This window comes from Ambystoma mexicanum, chromosome 3p (genome assembly GCF_040938575.1).
Source record: "Ambystoma mexicanum isolate Mex_15411 chromosome 3p, UKY_AmexF1_1, whole genome shotgun sequence".
NCBI lineage: Eukaryota > Metazoa > Chordata > Amphibia > Caudata > Ambystomatidae > Ambystoma > Ambystoma mexicanum.
This window is the reverse complement of record NC_090925.1, coordinates 911,532,437-911,550,930: the sequence shown is the minus strand read 5'-3', so window position 1 is coordinate 911,550,930 and position 18,494 is coordinate 911,532,437.

The window sequence follows — 18,494 nt, the reverse complement described above, 5'->3', positions numbered from 1 at the left end:
TTATGCTTGGCCTCAAGCTCAGGAACTGTATCTCTCCAGCCCTGAACCCGCTCCACTGGCTCCTGGTGACTGCAAGAATTAAGTTCCAGGCCCTCTTCATCGTCCACAGGCCCTTATGGGCCTGGGGACTGCAATACATTCAACACTCCCTTCCTAGATACCTTCATTATCGAGCCCTTTGCTCTGCTGCCTCCAACTCTCTTAGGGTCAGGCGCTTCTCCAGGCAGAGAGTAGGGGATAGATTACTTTCCCCTTCAGGTGCCTGCCTCTGGAACGGCCTCCCTGTCCCTCTCAAACTTGAGCCGGACCACCTGAAGTTCCTGAAGCAGCTGAAGACCTTCCTTATCTCCTCTGCTTTCTCTCTCCTCCTCCCCTGCTAACCTACCTGTCTGCTGCGCCGACTGGTTGCTTGGTTACCCTCAGAGGCTCACTGGGTACTCGCCTCCTCTTTGACCAGTTTCCCCTGCACCGCCTCCAGGACTGCTTCACACTAGGGGCTGTAACTGTAACATCTACAGTCCCCTGCCTCCTTGCACCTACCCAGAGCCACGCTGCACTGGCTGCACTTACTCAGAACAATGCTGCACTGATTGCACTTTCCCATTCCCTCCCCCTTGCACTTCCCTGTTCCCTTCCTCTGCACTTTGCATTACCGCACTTTCACGATCTGAATGGCACAAGGCTTAGTAAGATCGTTTGGCTTGTCCTCCGTATCTTCCTTTGTCTTGTCGCGCCTAGTAACAAATGTGTACAGTTGCGTTATAAATGACTTATCATATGATATGATATGTTATTTAAAACACGCTTAATACCCAGAGGTTTCTAAGCACGGACCTGGGTATCGAAACTGTGTTGCTCCGTGTCGTCTTGCTTCCAAGGTGAGCACTTTGCCCCTAAGCTATCCTCCCTGCCCCTAGCTATCCTATCCTCCTTTTAATGTGGATATATCATATCAATTGGTATTGTTGTGGAGTAAATCAATCTGGGGAATGAGGTGGGCACAGGGGGAACAAGTGGTGAAAGGTTTAGTGTTACAAAGAAAGCACTGTTCACCCTAGAGCGGAGGTCTGAATCCAGGATATGGCACTATCATCACATGAAAAGGTAATGCTTGGCAGAGAGATATTCAGTGCATAAGCATGTAAATATTTGGTCTCCCTTAAAGATCGGATTAAGGTCAGGGTTGCGGTGTGAAGTTTGGTAGTGACTGGAACAGTTACACTCAAGAAAGCAGAGAAGCAGGAAACATGTCCTTTTTTCTACAATCTTCCCTAAATGTGTCTTGTCTCGTGCTTATCACCCTTTGGGACAACACAGAAACAAATTGGGGTGTGATGCCTATGATTGGGAATAATTGTTTGTTTTACCTTGTAAAGAAAGTACTGTAAAAATGAATGTATCTAAGTGACCTGAAGAGCTGGCAATCCATATTACTCTGGGCTGCCACCCAAAAACCTCTGGAAGAATGTGGTACTAGTATGATCATATTAGCTGGAATGACACTCTGCAGTGGTTTTGGAGTTCAGTTCATCCCTGGAGATTTCCCTGCAAAAAGACATCAACTTTTTTTTATCTCAAAGGACTACAAACATGAACAAATCAAACCTTAAATCCCTTAGGTTGTATGTTCTGCAATTTCAAGAAGATCGCTAGAACCTGAGTCTCAGTGGATTTCAGGATCCAGTTTCTTTGTTTACTCCAGATGTGTGTCAAATAAGAATGGGCTGTTCCTAATACAATGATATCTGTAAAGACGACCTCACTTGTCTTCTCCATTAAAATCCATTATGTAAGAATCAGGAGCGCAGCAATCAGCCAGCTTCCTCCAGGATAAGCGAGGACTCCGTTCACTAGGAGAGGATAATCATGTTGGTAGGCAAAAGTACAAATCAAGCCTCCCTCTTTTATAATTCTTAACCTGGAACTACTTCTACAAAGTTAAATTGATCATTCCCTAATTGACACTAGCACTAAGTATTCCCAGCCAAGCAATGGTACTCTTCCACACAAGTTCAATCACAATGATAGCTGCGATGTGGCCCTGTGCATGTATTGACTTTTCACTGTATTACATTTTGGACTGTGTAGTTTCTTTTTGTGACAGACCGCAACCTCTTCTCCAAGATGTGGAGAGGTTGGTGGACTCTCATCATTCACAGCATTAGAACATTCGAGATGAGGTAAGTGCAAAGGGAGTGGAAAAGTGAAATTCAAGGGTACAAAGTGCTAGAGTGGAATTATAAGTGTGGTTTACAATAGTGCTGACAGCAGAACAAATGGAGAGTTAGTGGAAGGCAGAGGACTGTGATCATTCAGTTCATAATTATAGCTAGCAACCTGTGTTGGAGGGCGAGGAGATCTTGGCTCATGGAAAATACAACACTTCTGGGTCTTAGGTGGACCAATTCCAGGGATAGTGTGTCAACGGACCACGGAGGAGGACAAAGTAGAATGTCAAAAGCGTTCTTAAAGACCAAGGTTTGTAGTTGTAGGTGTATCTCTTCATAACTGAGGCCAATAAGGAGGTTGTTCCACAAGGTACCACCAGCTGCTGCAGAACATCCTTTTCTTGACATTGGCCTTGTTGAGGGTCATGGAGCTGGCTTCACTGACGAGTCTGGAATGTTAATGCTTTTTGTATTTTCTGTGGAAAATAGCTAGGCGTGAGACCATCACATGCAAATCGAATATAATAGATGGTTTTAGACTCAATCTTCACTTGAACATGAGGTCACTGGGGGATTTTAAAGTAGTAGTAATGTGGTCTCTAGGTTTTATTTAAAAAATAAGTCTGCCTGACATATTCTTTATTAGCACCCTGGACGTGGGCCTAAGCCAATCAGATTGTTTAAAACCGAGGCAGAATCTCATGATCCAAACCTGAGTTTGTAGCAAGCCATGTGGCGGACACACCTACCCCCTGCAAGCTACAGCCTGCCTATTGCCTAGGACCCTTACCTTCAACCTCCACCCTCATGACCTCTGCCCGAAACCCAAAAAAGTCCTGCACTCCCCAGGCCTCCTTACCTTTGCATGGCTCTCCTCAGCCACTGGTGCTAATACTTCCTTCATCTGCCATGGAAATGGATGCGGGGCACCAAGTGAAGCTCAATGTACCATCTCCATGGCAACCAGTCACTTCTTCCTCCCGCCGTAGGCCGCGAAGTGCGCATGTGTTTCCCTTGTGTGCTAAAAGCAATAATCACGCATTGAGAGAGGCTGCACTGGCTTGTAACAGCACCAGGGCACGCTCAATACCTATAACTTGGACCCCAGGCCATTACCGGCTGATGAAACCACCAACGCATGATTTTTGCTATTAGCACCCTGTGGGAAATCCATAAATGTTCCTTCTCTGTGGTCAGTTGCTAACTTAGTTGTTTTTGGTGGGTCAGGGTTTTAGGAAGGCCCAGATAGAGTGCATTACAGTAGTGCAAATGGGAAAGGAACATGGGTTCCATGTGTTAAAATCGCAGCAAATATTGCTGCAAAAAGGCAGTGGTTTTGCTGCCGCAATCCATGTAAAGGATGCAGGGGACACTCCTGCAACCCCTGGACCCATTATACCATTTAAGGGTAGCGGGGGACACCCCCATCCCCTTTAAATGGTATAATGCGGTACACCTTTACCGGGTCAAACCACAGCATTTTTGCCGCGATTTATTGGAGAGGTGACATTTTTGCCACGATTTTATCATTGCATGCCAGACCATGGCTCCACTCTAGCAGACATGTTCAGAAAAGGAAAGATTATTTTGAGCATGTGTAAATGTTAGTGAGATCTTTTTCTGCGGTCTTATGATATGATATGATATGATATGATATGATATGATATTTTATTTATAGCGCGCTCGTACACAGGTGTTTCAGAGCACGACCAGGTAAAGGGAGGGGAACAGGGGAGAAAACAAAAACAACAATCTTACTAGGCCCAGTGACATTGGGAATGCGCAAGTGCATGGGGAAGAGAAAAGGGGGAAAGTGCATGAGAGGGGGGAGAAATTGGAAAGTGCAGAGCATAGGAGAGGAAAAGATAAATAATAAGTAAATAAATAAATGAATGAATACATAAATAAGGTGATCCAAAGCAGTAGAAGTGCAGCCTGTGAGTAGCCGAGTGCAAGGTTAGTCAGATAGGGAGTATCTGATAAGTGCAGAAAAAGAGTGGGGGGGCTGTATGGGTACAGATACAGGGCCAAGTGCAAGAGGTGGCCAGGAAGCAGTGCAGGAAGTTGGCAGGGTCAGCAGGTAACCTGGGCCCGAATGTAGAGGGTGGCCAGGTGCAGCAGTGCTGAGAGACCAAGCAGATCAGCAGGGGAGAGAGGGGCAAAGGTAGAGGCAAAGAGGAAGGTCTTGAGGAGCTTCTGGAACTTTAGATGGTTCTCCTCAAGTTTCAAGGTGGCAGGGAGGCAGTTCCAGAGGGAGGCCCCCGCTGAAGACAGAGATCTACCACCAGCTCGTTTCTTTGAAAAACGACTGACCCTGAGGGAGTTAGAGGTAGAGGAGCGAAGGGCTCTAGAAGGGAGGTATTTATGGCGGGATAGTTGAAGGTAATTTGGCCCTAGGCCCCAGAAAGCCTTGTGGACAATGCAAAGGGTTTTAAATGTAATCCTTGCAACCACAGGGAGCCAATGAAGGGATTCCAGAGCATCTTGAATCAGTTATATTAATATTGAACGAGGTGTTATAACATGAAGCTTATATTTCCTTAATAATAGAGAGTCCCAAATCAATTCAGGATTCTTCTTTTCCAAGGCCCTTGTCAACAACTGTTCTTTCTCCTTAGTTTTTCAAAACCTGCAGTAAGCTGTAATCGAACCTCATTACACCTTTCCGCTTGGTACTCTAAACATAAGCAGATGACACCAAGCATATGTTCAGACAAGAGGGCTCTTCCGCTATTAGCAATACCATCACCCTCGTTCTGGACTCGAAGACAAACAACAGTATTTGCCGGAAGTTTTGTAAGTGTGATATTATGCCATTTAGCCACCCTATCCGTATTCAGTTCCCATTTATCTGGCATCTTACCATTGGATCCCCTCCCACCACCATCTCTTCTGCAAAGGTACCTGGCATTGGATTTGACGGACTGCTCTCCTTCACTTAATAACTTCATTTTCTGAGAAGAAATGGAGGGCCTCTTGCTCTTCCTCTGACAAACTGCCCTGCCGCCTACTCCAACGGCAATACCGTCTCTCTGTACGCACCAAGAAGCGAGTCCATATTCAAGCCTGTATGTCTCTGCGCCATCTAACAACACGGCCAAACGCTTTAAAATCTGCAAGGAGCTGGCCAACCCTGCTGCAGTATCCACCCCTCCTCTCGCCTCTCAGGCTCTTTGCAATGACCTTGCCTCACACTTCATCTTTAAAACCCAGGACATCTTGTCCGCACTCTCCTCCTCTCCCGCTCCTCTCGCCTCTCCTTCTCTGCTTGTTGACCCACCCTCAGCTAACCCCCTCCCTCTTTCTCTACCTTTCCTCGTTTCTCCCCTGATGAGGTCGCTAGACAAGTCCGATCTATGAAATTCTCATCCTTTCTCCTCCAAAACCATTAAGGACCATATTGATACCCTTGCCCCTGCCCTTGCCGATTTCTGCAACCTCTCCTTTGCCTCTGGATCTTTCCCCTCCCCTCTGAAGCACTCCCTTGTGTATCCTCTCCTCAAGAAACCCACAGCTGATCCCTCTTGTCCAGCTAACTATCGCCCAATCTCCATTACTCCCTTTTTGGGCAAGTTCCTGGAAAAGCAGGCCATTTCCCTGCTTAATCTTCACACTGAATCGGTTGGTTGTCTCCATGACCATCAGTCTGGCTTCAGAGCTGCCAGAAGCACAGAAACTGCTTTCCTGAACATCCGTGAAGACCTGCTCCCCAACCTTGACTCCATTACCCCCTGTGTCCTCATCTTTCTTGATCTCTCTTCTGCCTTTGACAGGGTCAACCATGCCATTCTGTTCAACCGTCTCTGTGGTAACCTGGGATCACTGACCAGGCACTGGATCGACCCTCCAAGGTCCAACTTGGGTCCTTTCTCTCCCTATCTCTATCTCTACCTGTGGTGTTCCCCTGGGGTCTAACCTCTCTCCCTGGCTGTTCAACCAATACCTCGCACTTCTTGCCCACCGCATTGCCGCTCTCTGCCCCAAATTTCAGTGCTATTCGGATGACACTCAGCTCATTTTCAGGCTCCCCTCCGCCACCTCTTCTCCTTCTCTCCTCTCCGACTGTCTGTCCGCTATCCAGGAGTGGTGTTCTGCCAACGATCTCTACCTTAATGCCAGTAAGACTGAGATTCTCCTCATCGGCACACCTGCTCCCACCTTTCCTGATACTCTCTGCCCGGCCTCTCTTGGCCCTCTTCCTTCTCCCACCTTTGAGGCTAAAAACCTTGGGGTCATCTTCGACTCTACCTTCTCCTTCTCTCCTCACATCTCTGACGTCTCTAAGAAGTCACACTACCAGCTCCACCTCCTTAGAGGTATTCTTCCTTTCCTCTCCTTCCCCCAGAAGCTCACTGTCTCCAGAGCTCTGGTTGTCGCTAGGCTGGACTACTACAACAGCCTCTTTCTAAATCTGCCTGCTTTTACTCTACGTAACTCATCCAGAACAGGACTGCGAGACTTGTCCTTGGCCTCAAGCCCATGGATCGTATCTCTCCAGCCCTGAAATCTCTGCATTGGCTCACAGTGGCGGCAAGGATTAAGTTCAAGACCCTCTGCATTTTCCACAAGGCCTTCTGCGGCCTGGGTCCTCAAAACCTCCAACTCTCTCTTCGCAAATACCTTCCTACTCGAGCTCTTCGCTCCTCCACCTCCAACTCCCTCAGGGTCAGTCGTTTCTCCAAGCAACAAGTTGGTGTTCAATCTCTTTCTTCAGCTGGGGCCTTCCTCCGGAACAGCCTCCCTACCTCTCTGAAACTTGAGGAGAACCATCTCTGGTTCTGGAAGTACCTCAAGACATTCCTCTTTGCTTCTGATTTCTCTCCTCTCCAGCCCCCAGACTCTCCCAGCAGATACTGCTCACCCACTTCCCCAGCAGACACTCCCCCCACTCTGCCAGACTTCCTCCACCCAGCAGACCCCCTCCCCCTTAAAACCACACCTACCCTGATTTCACCCCCCATTGCCAGACACCTAGCAGACCTAGTGGCAGCAGCCACCCCTCACCCACATGATTTACTCCACTTCCCTAGGAGACTCCCTACACGTCCTTTCCCCCACTGCCGACATTTCACCAGCAGTCACACCCCACTTCTAGGTATTTTCCCACTTGACCAGATACCTTAGCTGCCCAGTATCACCCCCCATGCTAGTCACCTTCCTCACACACTCACCCGACAACCCTCTCCACACCTGTCCCTCTATTTTCACAGCCAATGACCCACTTATCTTACCCAACTGTGTCTGCACTACTTCCCCATCACTCGCCCAGACTCACGCCACTGGCCCACCCACCACTCACAATCCCATCCTCCCTTCATTGCACTTAACAATTGTCGACTATTCTTTTAATTCTATGAATTACGCTTTATCATCAACTTCACAAGTAGTAATTGTCAACATCAATTAGGTACCAAACTGGGGCTTGTAAGCAATTGCAGCAAGGCAATGAAGAACTCACTGCACCCCCAGGAGCTGTGCTTAATGTAGTAGGAGGGGAGTCTGGGGTAGATATTTGAGAACAAAGAACAGGGGAGAGAGGAAGAGGCTATAGGTAAGGCTGGTCCTGGCACAGCTTCTAGGTTGGTGGGTGCAAACAATAGAAAATTTGACATGGATTGAGGTTCGGGCTCCACCATAGGCTAAGCCACCTATCCAAAGGGCCCTGTAGGTAGACCCATCTAACCAATCCATCCCCCATAACCTTAGTGATGATCTTCGCGCCCCCCGAAGAGGTAGGTAAGTGGCGTTGCCACCGATTTGGCCACCCCACTAGTAGGAACTGCTTGCTTACTCCTCCCATCTTTAAGTTGGGGCTTCTGGCTGACGGGGGCACTGCGCTTATGCTTACGGGAGCTCACAAGGCTGTTAAAAAGAAAAATGTCTGCGCATAAAGCTTCCAGGGCACAGCTCTCTGTGTCTGCCACAGCATAAACTGTTCCATGCTGTAATTCCACTCCAAATTGCGATGGCAATGCCTGAGAATGTGTTGAACCGTCATCTGTGAGCGGCAGATCTACCACTGTCTCCGATTTGGAGGGTAGATTGGCATCAGTATGAGGAAGGGAGGCAGGCATCAATAGAAGAGACTGTTCCGCCAACTGGATATCAGAAGAAGCAGGGTCAGTGCTAGCCAAAAGAATTACATCAACCACTTTAGCCACAACTTCCTTCAGACCTTGTTGCTCAGACCCCATGTTACTGCATAGTTGGATCAATGCATACATTTTTTAATCCAGGACCCTCCGTAGAGCTATGGTAGAAGGTTGAATGTTGTAATGATCAAGATGAGGAGTAACACCATCAGTCGGAGCTTCTTCCTCTGAGTCACTTTCGCTGGATGATGATTCTGATGTTGCGAGTAACTTCTCCAAGTTAGGGCTCAGAGATAAATGTGTTCCTATAATGTTGTCATGATTAAAATCCTTGGGACCCATAGAGTTCATTTGGATAACCCTGCAGATCTTTAATATAGAGCTGTTATAGTCAATTGAAATGTTAGAGTCTGGCACGTACTCGACCTCTTTTTGAGTGCTGTGGTCAAGAATAAAAGCTCCTTGATCCTCCACTTTAGCGGACGCAGTATTTTCAAAGTAATCCTTTATTTTCAGCTTGAGTGTATCCACAATATGCATTGTCTCCCTGTTGTCTTTTATGCTGCGGGCAGATGAGTTTAAATTGCGCGTTTTGCTTTGTGGGATGTGTGAGCACTTTCCTGTTTGGCGAGAATCGCTGTGTAATGTAAAGCGGTGTAGTTTTTTAGATTTCATTTTGCGGTTAACAAAGGGCTGTGTAGATGGAATGTAAACGATCTGATGAACGGAAGTTTAAAGGAAAAGGGAGCAAAGGAGTGTGGCCTTAGACAGCAAGCTCTGTACCCCCCCCCCAGACTCCTCAGACAAGTCCATCCATCAGCTGTAGTGCTCACCTGAAGTCCCCGTAAAGAGCCGCCGCTTACCGCTCCGCCAGCAGCCTGCCAACTGTCTGGCATGTTCTTCCCTGCTCACAGAGTCAGATTGTTCATAACAGACAGGAATGTCCTCTGAATCCATGAAGACATCGTCCTTCACAGGATTGTCTGTTACCATTGTATCAGGTTCTTCACCATTTTCAAAGCCATCACTAGGATACTCTTGAAACATTCGCCTGAAAAATGAGGCATTTCTCGTAATCTCATAATTGTCTTCTCCAGCTGCTGTAACCATGGATCCCTTAATTTTTTTCACTTTTAGGACCATAGGCCTGTATCTTGAATCCAATTTCTTACGCAACCTTTGTCGCACTAATACAGCCTCACCCACTCCAATATGATCATCCTTGGCTTTTCTCTTCCGATCAGTACATTCCTTTATTTTTCTCTTCATCATGTCTCGCTCTCTAATCTCATCATCTTCTTCTAGGGTATAGTCATCCAATTGCGGAAGCCTTGTTCGAGGTTTATACTGCATCATTAACTCGATGGAGAGTACCCAGTCATTTCATGTTGAGTATTATGGTAGCTTTGTAACATTTGTGAAACAGTTTGTGGCAATGACATATCATCTACAATAGCCTTCTGTCGAGCTCTTTTCAAATTAATCATAAACCTCTCGACCATACCATTTGCTTGCGGGCCACAATGGTGTAACCTTTTGATGTTTTAAACCTAGGTGTAACTCAAACTTTCCAAATTGATGTCCTTGAAATGGTGGGCCATTATCAGTTTTGACTATCTTGGGAATAACCCATTCACTGAATAATTTAACCAAAACCACTGCCACATGATGAAATGCAGTTGACATTACATGTTTCACCAAAGGAAATCGGGAGTATTCATCCATGGCCACAAACAAATATCCTCCCTCTTCCAAGGTTCCATAAAAATCAATAGCCACTCTGTTCCATGGACCAACAGGTAACGGCATGATCTAAAGAGGAGTCACATTACTATTAGAGGCAGACAATTGGCATGCCAAACTATTTTTTTGAATGTCCTCAATAATCACATACATGCAAGGGAACCATACTTGATTTCTTAATATCTTCTTTGTATTTACCACTCCACAATGTCCTTCATGTGCAAGCATCACAAGGACTTTCCGCAAACTTTTTGGTGCCACAAGTCTACTTCCTCTCAGAAGTATTCCTTTGTCTGTTGCCGTCAAATCACTACTTATCCTCGCCAACCTTTGAAGATACTTCCTATCCACCCCTTCTTCTGCACTTTGCTCCTTGTCCAGCCACGTCCACTTGCCAGACCTGGTGAGCCGAATTGCTGCCTGAATCGTAGGATCATTTTAACTTTTTTTCCATAAACATTTCCTTGGACACTGCTGGTGGTAGAGCATTGATAGATGAATATGATATATAGTCCTCTGCCTCTGTTTGCATCGCAACATCAGGCTCTTCTTTCGGATGTCTGGATAAATAATCTGCAGGATTAGCTTCTTTTCCTGGTTTATGTATAATACCATAGTCGTACTTTTGCAAGAGTATTCCCCATCTTTCAATACTTGGAGGCATTTTGATTCTTGGATTTCCAAAGAGTGAGATCAGGGCTTGAAGGACCGTGATGAGAGTAAAAGGTTTTCCTACTACAATGTGATGACATTTTTCACAAGCCCATACAGCAGCTAAACTCTCCCTTTCCACTTGTGAGTATGCCTGCTCAATTTTATTCAGGGCACAACTTGCATACGTCACAATGGCCCTCATTACGACCCTGGCGGAATTCGCGGTGCTAAATGCACCGCGGAGCACGGCGGAAAGCCGCCGATAGCGCCATGGGGGTTGGCGGATTTACCACCCCATGCCGACCTTGGCGGAGCGGTAAATCCCCAATCCCCATTTTGCCCTTCCCCATTCCCATTCTTGCCCCATAGGGTATAATGGGAGTGGGGAAGGCGTTAATTACGCCACCGTAAAGTACGGTGGCGCAATTAACAACGAGGTCCCTTAGCGCCATGGATTTCTCCGCCCGGTAAAACCAGGCGGAGAAAGGCTCCATGGCGCTACGGGAACTCGTAGTAGGGCGGACGGGTCCGCCGCGAATAACGCTGGCGGAAACCCACTCCGCCAGGGTCGTAATGAGGGCCAATGTGCCTTGCACCTTCCTTCCTTGGTTCCACTTGCGCTAAAATCGCTCCTAACCCCACAGGGCTGGCATCCACTGTAATCTCATTTTCCCACTCTGGATTAAAATAAAATAACTGTCGGTCACTGACAAGTTCTTTCTTGATCGACTCAAAGCTCTCTTTGCATTTCTCATCCCATGTGAATATCACCTCTTTCTTCAACAATTGTCCACCGCCCTTAAATGGTATAATGCGGTACACCTTTACCGGGTCAAACCACAGCATTTTTGCTGCGATTTTTTGCACAGGTGACATTTTTGCCACGATTTTATCATTGCATGCCAGACCATGGCTCTAGTCACTTCCACTCTGGCAGACATGTTCAGAAAAGGAAAGATTATTTTGAGCATGTGTAAATGTTAGTGAGATCTTTTTCTGTGGTTTTATGATATGATATGATATTTTATTTATATCGCGCTCGTACACAGGTGTTTCAGAGCGTGACCAGGTAAAGGGAGGGGAACAGGGGAGAAAACAAAAACAACAATCTTACTAGGCCCAGTGACATTGAGAACGCGCAAGTGCATGGGGAAGGGAAAAGGGGAAAAGTGCATGGGAGGGGGGAGAAATTGGAAAGTGCAAAGCATAGGAGAGGACAAGATAAATAATAAGTAAACAAATAAAGAAATAAATAAATACATAAATAAGGTGATCCAAAGCAGTAGTAGTACAGCCTGTGAGTGGCCAAGTGCAAAGTTAGTCAGATAGGGAGTATCTGATAAGTGCAGAAAAAGACTGGGGGGGCTGTATGGGTACAGATACAGGCCCAAGTGCAAGGGGTGGCCAGGAGGCAGTGCAGGATGTTGGCAGGGTCAGCAGGTAACCTGGGCCCGAATGTAGAGAGTGGCCAAGTGCAGCAGTGCTGAGAGACCAAGCAGATCAGCAGGGGAGAGAGGGTCAAAGGCAGAGGCGAAGAGGAAGGTCTTGAGGAGCTTCTGGAACCTTAGATGGTTCTCCTCAAGTTTCAAGGTGGCAGGGAGGCAGTTCCAGAGGGAGGCCCCCGTCGAAGACAGAGGACCACATTGATACCCTTGCTCCTGACCTTGCCGATTTCTGCAACCTCTCTTTTGCCTCTGGATGTTTCCCCTCCCCTCTGAAGCACTCCCTTGTGTAACCTCTCCTCAAGAAACCCACAGCTGATACCTCTTGTCCAGCTAACTATCGCCCAATCTCCATTACTCCCTTTTTGGGCAAGTTCCTAGAAAAGCTGGCATTCTCCCTGCTTAATCTTCATACGGAATTGGTTGGTTGTCTCCATGACCATCAGTCTGGCTTCAGAGCTGCCAGAAGCATGGAAACTGCTTTCCTGAACATCCGTGAAGACCTGCTCCCCAACCTTGACTCCAATACCCCCTGTGTCCTCATTTTACTTGATCTCTCTTCTGCCTTTGACAGGGTCAACCATGCCATCCTGTTCAACCGTCTCTGTGGTAACCTGGGTATCACTGACCAGGCCCTGGATCGACCCTCCAAAGGCCAAATTGGGTCCTTACTCTCCTCTATCTCTATCTCTACCTGTGGTGTTCCCCCGGGGTCTAACCTCTCTCCCTGGCTGTTCAACAAATACCTGGCACTTCTTGCCCACCGCATTGTCGCTCTCTGCCCCAACTTTCAGTGCTATGCGGACGACACTCAGCTCATTTTCAGGCTCCCATCCGCCACCTCTTCTCCTTCTATCCTCTCTGACTGTCTGTCCGCTATCCAGGAGTGGTGTTCCGCCAACGATCTCTACCTTAATGCCAGTAAGACTGAGATTCTCCTCATCGGCACACCTGCTCCCACCTTTCCTGTTACTCTCCAGCCGGCCTCTCTTGGCCCTCTTCCTTCTCCCACCTTTGAGGCTAAAAACCTTGGGGTCATCTTCGACTCCACTCTCTCCTTCTCTCCTCACATTTCTGACGTCTCTAAGAAGTCACACTACCAGCTCCACCTCCTTAGAGGTATTCTTCCTTTCCTCTCCTTCCCCCAGAAGCTCACTGTCTCCAGAGCTCTGGTTCTCGCTAGGCTGGACTACTGCAACAGCCTCTTTCTAAATCTGCCTGCTTCTACTCTACGTAACTCATCCAGAACAGGACTGCGAGACTTGTCCTTGGCCTCAAGCCCAGGGATCGTATCTCTCCAGCACTGAAATCTCTGCATTGGCTCACAGTGGCTGCAAGGATTAAGTTCAAGACCCTCTGCATTTTCCACAAGGCCTTCTGCGGCCTGGGTCCTCAAAACCTCCAACTCTCTCTTCGCAAATACCTTCCTACTCGAGCTCTTCGCTCCTCCACCTCCAACTCCCTCAGGGTCAGTCGTTTCTCCAAGCAACAAGTTGGTGTTCAATCTCTTTCTTCAGCTGGGGCCTTCCTCCGGAACAGCCTCCCTACCTCTCTGAAACTTGAGGAGAACCATCTCTGGTTCTGGAAGTACCTCAAGACATTCCTCTTTGCTTCTGATTTCTCTCCTCTCCAGCCCCCAGACTCTCCCAGCAGATACTGCTCACCCACTTCCCCAGCAGACACTCCCCCCACTCTGCCAGACTTCCTCCACCCAGCAGACCCCCTCCCCCTTAAAACCACACCTACCCTGATTTCACCCCCCATTGCCAGACACCTAGCAGACCTAGTGGCAGCAGCCACCCCTCACCCACATGATTTACTCCACTTCCCTAGGAGACTCCCTACACGTCCTTTCCCCCACTGCCGACATTTCACCAGCAGTCACACCCCACTTCTAGGTATTTTCCCACTTGACCAGATACCTTAGCTGCCCAGTATCACCCCCCATGCTAGTCACCTTCCTCACACACTCACCCGACAACCCTCTCCACACCTGTCCCTCTATTTTCACAGCCAATGACCCACTTATCTTACCCAACTGTGTCTGCACTACTTCCCCATCACTCGCCCAGACTCACGCCACTGGCCCACCCACCACTCACAATCCCATCCTCCCTTCATTGCACTTAACAATTGTCGACTATTCTTTTAATTCTATGAATTACGCTTTATCATCAACTTCACAAGTAGTAATTGTCAACATCAATTAGGTACCAAACTGGGGCTTGTAAGCAATTGCAGCAAGGCAATGAAGAACTCACTGCACCCCCAGGAGCTGTGCTTAATGTAGTAGGAGGGGAGTCTGGGGTAGATATTTGAGAACAAAGAACAGGGGAGAGAGGAAGAGGCTATAGGTAAGGCTGGTCCTGGCACAGCTTCTAGGTTGGTGGGTGCAAACAATAGAAAATTTGACATGGATTGAGGTTCGGGCTCCACCATAGGCTAAGCCACCTATCCAAAGGGCCCTGTAGGTAGACCCATCTAACCAATCCATCCCCCATAACCTTAGTGATGATCTTCGCGCCCCCCGAAGAGGTAGGTAAGTGGCGTTGCCACCGATTTGGCCACCCCACTAGTAGGAACTGCTTGCTTACTCCTCCCATCTTTAAGTTGGGGCTTCTGGCTGACGGGGGCACTGCGCTTATGCTTACGGGAGCTCACAAGGCTGTTAAAAAGAAAAATGTCTGCGCATAAAGCTTCCAGGGCACAGCTCTCTGTGTCTGCCACAGCATAAACTGTTCCATGCTGTAATTCCACTCCAAATTGCGATGGCAATGCCTGAGAATGTGTTGAACCGTCATCTGTGAGCGGCAGATCTACCACTGTCTCCGATTTGGAGGGTAGATTGGCATCAGTATGAGGAAGGGAGGCAGGCATCAATAGAAGAGACTGTTCCGCCAACTGGATATCAGAAGAAGCAGGGTCAGTGCTAGCCAAAAGAATTACATCAACCACTTTAGCCACAACTTCCTTCAGACCTTGTTGCTCAGACCCCATGTTACTGCATAGTTGGATCAATGCATACATTTTTTAATCCAGGACCCTCCGTAGAGCTATGGTAGAAGGTTGAATGTTGTAATGATCAAGATGAGGAGTAACACCATCAGTCGGAGCTTCTTCCTCTGAGTCACTTTCGCTGGATGATGATTCTGATGTTGCGAGTAACTTCTCCAAGTTAGGGCTCAGAGATAAATGTGTTCCTATAATGTTGTCATGATTAAAATCCTTGGGACCCATAGAGTTCATTTGGATAACCCTGCAGATCTTTAATATAGAGCTGTTATAGTCAATTGAAATGTTAGAGTCTGGCACGTACTCGACCTCTTTTTGAGTGCTGTGGTCAAGAATAAAAGCTCCTTGATCCTCCACTTTAGCGGACGCAGTATTTTCAAAGTAATCCTTTATTTTCAGCTTGAGTGTATCCACAATATGCATTGTCTCCCTGTTGTCTTTTATGCTGCGGGCAGATGAGTTTAAATTGCGCGTTTTGCTTTGTGGGATGTGTGAGCACTTTCCTGTTTGGCGAGAATCGCTGTGTAATGTAAAGCGGTGTAGTTTTTTAGATTTCATTTTGCGGTTAACAAAGGGCTGTGTAGATGGAATGTAAACGATCTGATGAACGGAAGTTTAAAGGAAAAGGGAGCAAAGGAGTGTGGCCTTAGACAGCAAGCTCTGTACCCCCCCCCCAGACTCCTCAGACAAGTCCATCCATCAGCTGTAGTGCTCACCTGAAGTCCCCGTAAAGAGCCGCCGCTTACCGCTCCGCCAGCAGCCTGCCAACTGTCTGGCATGTTCTTCCCTGCTCACAGAGTCAGATTGTTCATAACAGACAGGAATGTCCTCTGAATCCATGAAGACATCGTCCTTCACAGGATTGTCTGTTACCATTGTATCAGGTTCTTCACCATTTTCAAAGCCATCACTAGGATACTCTTGAAACATTCGCCTGAAAAATGAGGCATTTCTCGTAATCTCATAATTGTCTTCTCCAGCTGCTGTAACCATGGATCCCTTAATTTTTTTCACTTTTAGGACCATAGGCCTGTATCTTGAATCCAATTTCTTACGCAACCTTTGTCGCACTAATACAGCCTCACCCACTCCAATATGATCATCCTTGGCTTTTCTCTTCCGATCAGTACATTCCTTTATTTTTCTCTTCATCATGTCTCGCTCTCTAATCTCATCATCTTCTTCTAGGGTATAGTCATCCAATTGCGGAAGCCTTGTTCGAGGTTTATACTGCATCATTAACTCGATGGAGAGTACCCAGTCATTTCATGTTGAGTATTATGGTAGCTTTGTAACATTTGTGAAACAGTTTGTGGCAATGACATATCATCTACAATAGCCTTCTGTCGAGCTCTTTTCAAATTAATCATAAACCTCTCGACCATACCATTTGCTTGCGGGCCACAATGGTGTAACCTTTTGATGTTTTAAACCTAGGTGTAACTCAAACTTTCCAAATTGATGTCCTTGAAATGGTGGGCCATTATCAGTTTTGACTATCTTGGGAATAACCCATTCACTGAATAATTTAACCAAAACCACTGCCACATGATGAAATGCAGTTGACATTACATGTTTCACCAAAGGAAATCGGGAGTATTCATCCATGGCCACAAACAAATATCCTCCCTCTTCCAAGGTTCCATAAAAATCAATAGCCACTCTGTTCCATGGACCAACAGGTAACGGCATGATCTAAAGAGGAGTCACATTACTATTAGAGGCAGACAATTGGCATGCCAAACTATTTTTTTGAATGTCCTCAATAATCACATACATGCAAGGGAACCATACTTGATTTCTTAATATCTTCTTTGTATTTACCACTCCACAATGTCCTTCATGTGCAAGCATCACAAGGACTTTCCGCAAACTTTTTGGTGCCACAAGTCTACTTCCTCTCAGAAGTATTCCTTTGTCTGTTGCCGTCAAATCACTACTTATCCTCGCCAACCTTTGAAGATACTTCCTATCCACCCCTTCTTCTGCACTTTGCTCCTTGTCCAGCCACGTCCACTTGCCAGACCTGGTGAGCCGAATTGCTGCCTGAATCGTAGGATCATTTTAACTTTTTTTCCATAAACATTTCCTTGGACACTGCTGGTGGTAGAGCATTGATAGATGAATATGATATATAGTCCTCTGCCTCTGTTTGCATCGCAACATCAGGCTCTTCTTTCGGATGTCTGGATAAATAATCTGCAGGATTAGCTTCTTTTCCTGGTTTATGTATAATACCATAGTCGTACTTTTGCAAGAGTATTCCCCATCTTTCAATACTTGGAGGCATTTTGATTCTTGGATTTCCAAAGAGTGAGATCAGGGCTTGAAGGACCGTGATGAGAGTAAAAGGTTTTCCTACTACAATGTGATGACATTTTTCACAAGCCCATACAGCAGCTAAACTCTCCCTTTCCACTTGTGAGTATGCCTGCTCAATTTTATTCAGGGCACAACTTGCATACGTCACAATGGCCCTCATTACGACCCTGGCGGAATTCGCGGTGCTAAATGCACCGCGGAGCACGGCGGAAAGCCGCCGATAGCGCCATGGGGGTTGGCGGATTTACCACCCCATGCCGACCTTGGCGGAGCGGTAAATCCCCAATCCCCATTTTGCCCTTCCCCATTCCCATTCTTGCCCCATAGGGTATAATGGGAGTGGGGAAGGCGTTAATTACGCCACCGTAAAGTACGGTGGCGCAATTAACAACGAGGTCCCTTAGCGCCATGGATTTCTCCGCCCGGTAAAACCAGGCGGAGAAAGGCTCCATGGCGCTACGGGAACTCGTAGTAGGGCGGACGGGTCCGCCGCGAATAACGCTGGCGGAAACCCACTCCGCCAGGGTCGTAATGAGGGCCAATGTGCCTTGCACCTTCCTTCCTTGGTTCCACTTGCGCTAAAATCGCTCCTAACCCCACAGGGCTGGCATCCACTGTAATCTCATTTTCCCACTCTGGATTAAAATAAAATAACTGTCGGTCACTGACAAGTTCTTTCTTGATCGACTCAAAGCTCTCTTTGCATTTCTCATCCCATGTGAATATCACCTCTTTCTTCAACAATTGTCCACCGCCCTTAAATGGTATAATGCGGTACACCTTTACCGGGTCAAACCACAGCATTTTTGCTGCGATTTTTTGCACAGGTGACATTTTTGCCACGATTTTATCATTGCATGCCAGACCATGGCTCTAGTCACTTCCACTCTGGCAGACATGTTCAGAAAAGGAAAGATTATTTTGAGCATGTGTAAATGTTAGTGAGATCTTTTTCTGTGGTTTTATGATATGATATGATATTTTATTTATATCGCGCTCGTACACAGGTGTTTCAGAGCGTGACCAGGTAAAGGGAGGGGAACAGGGGAGAAAACAAAAAC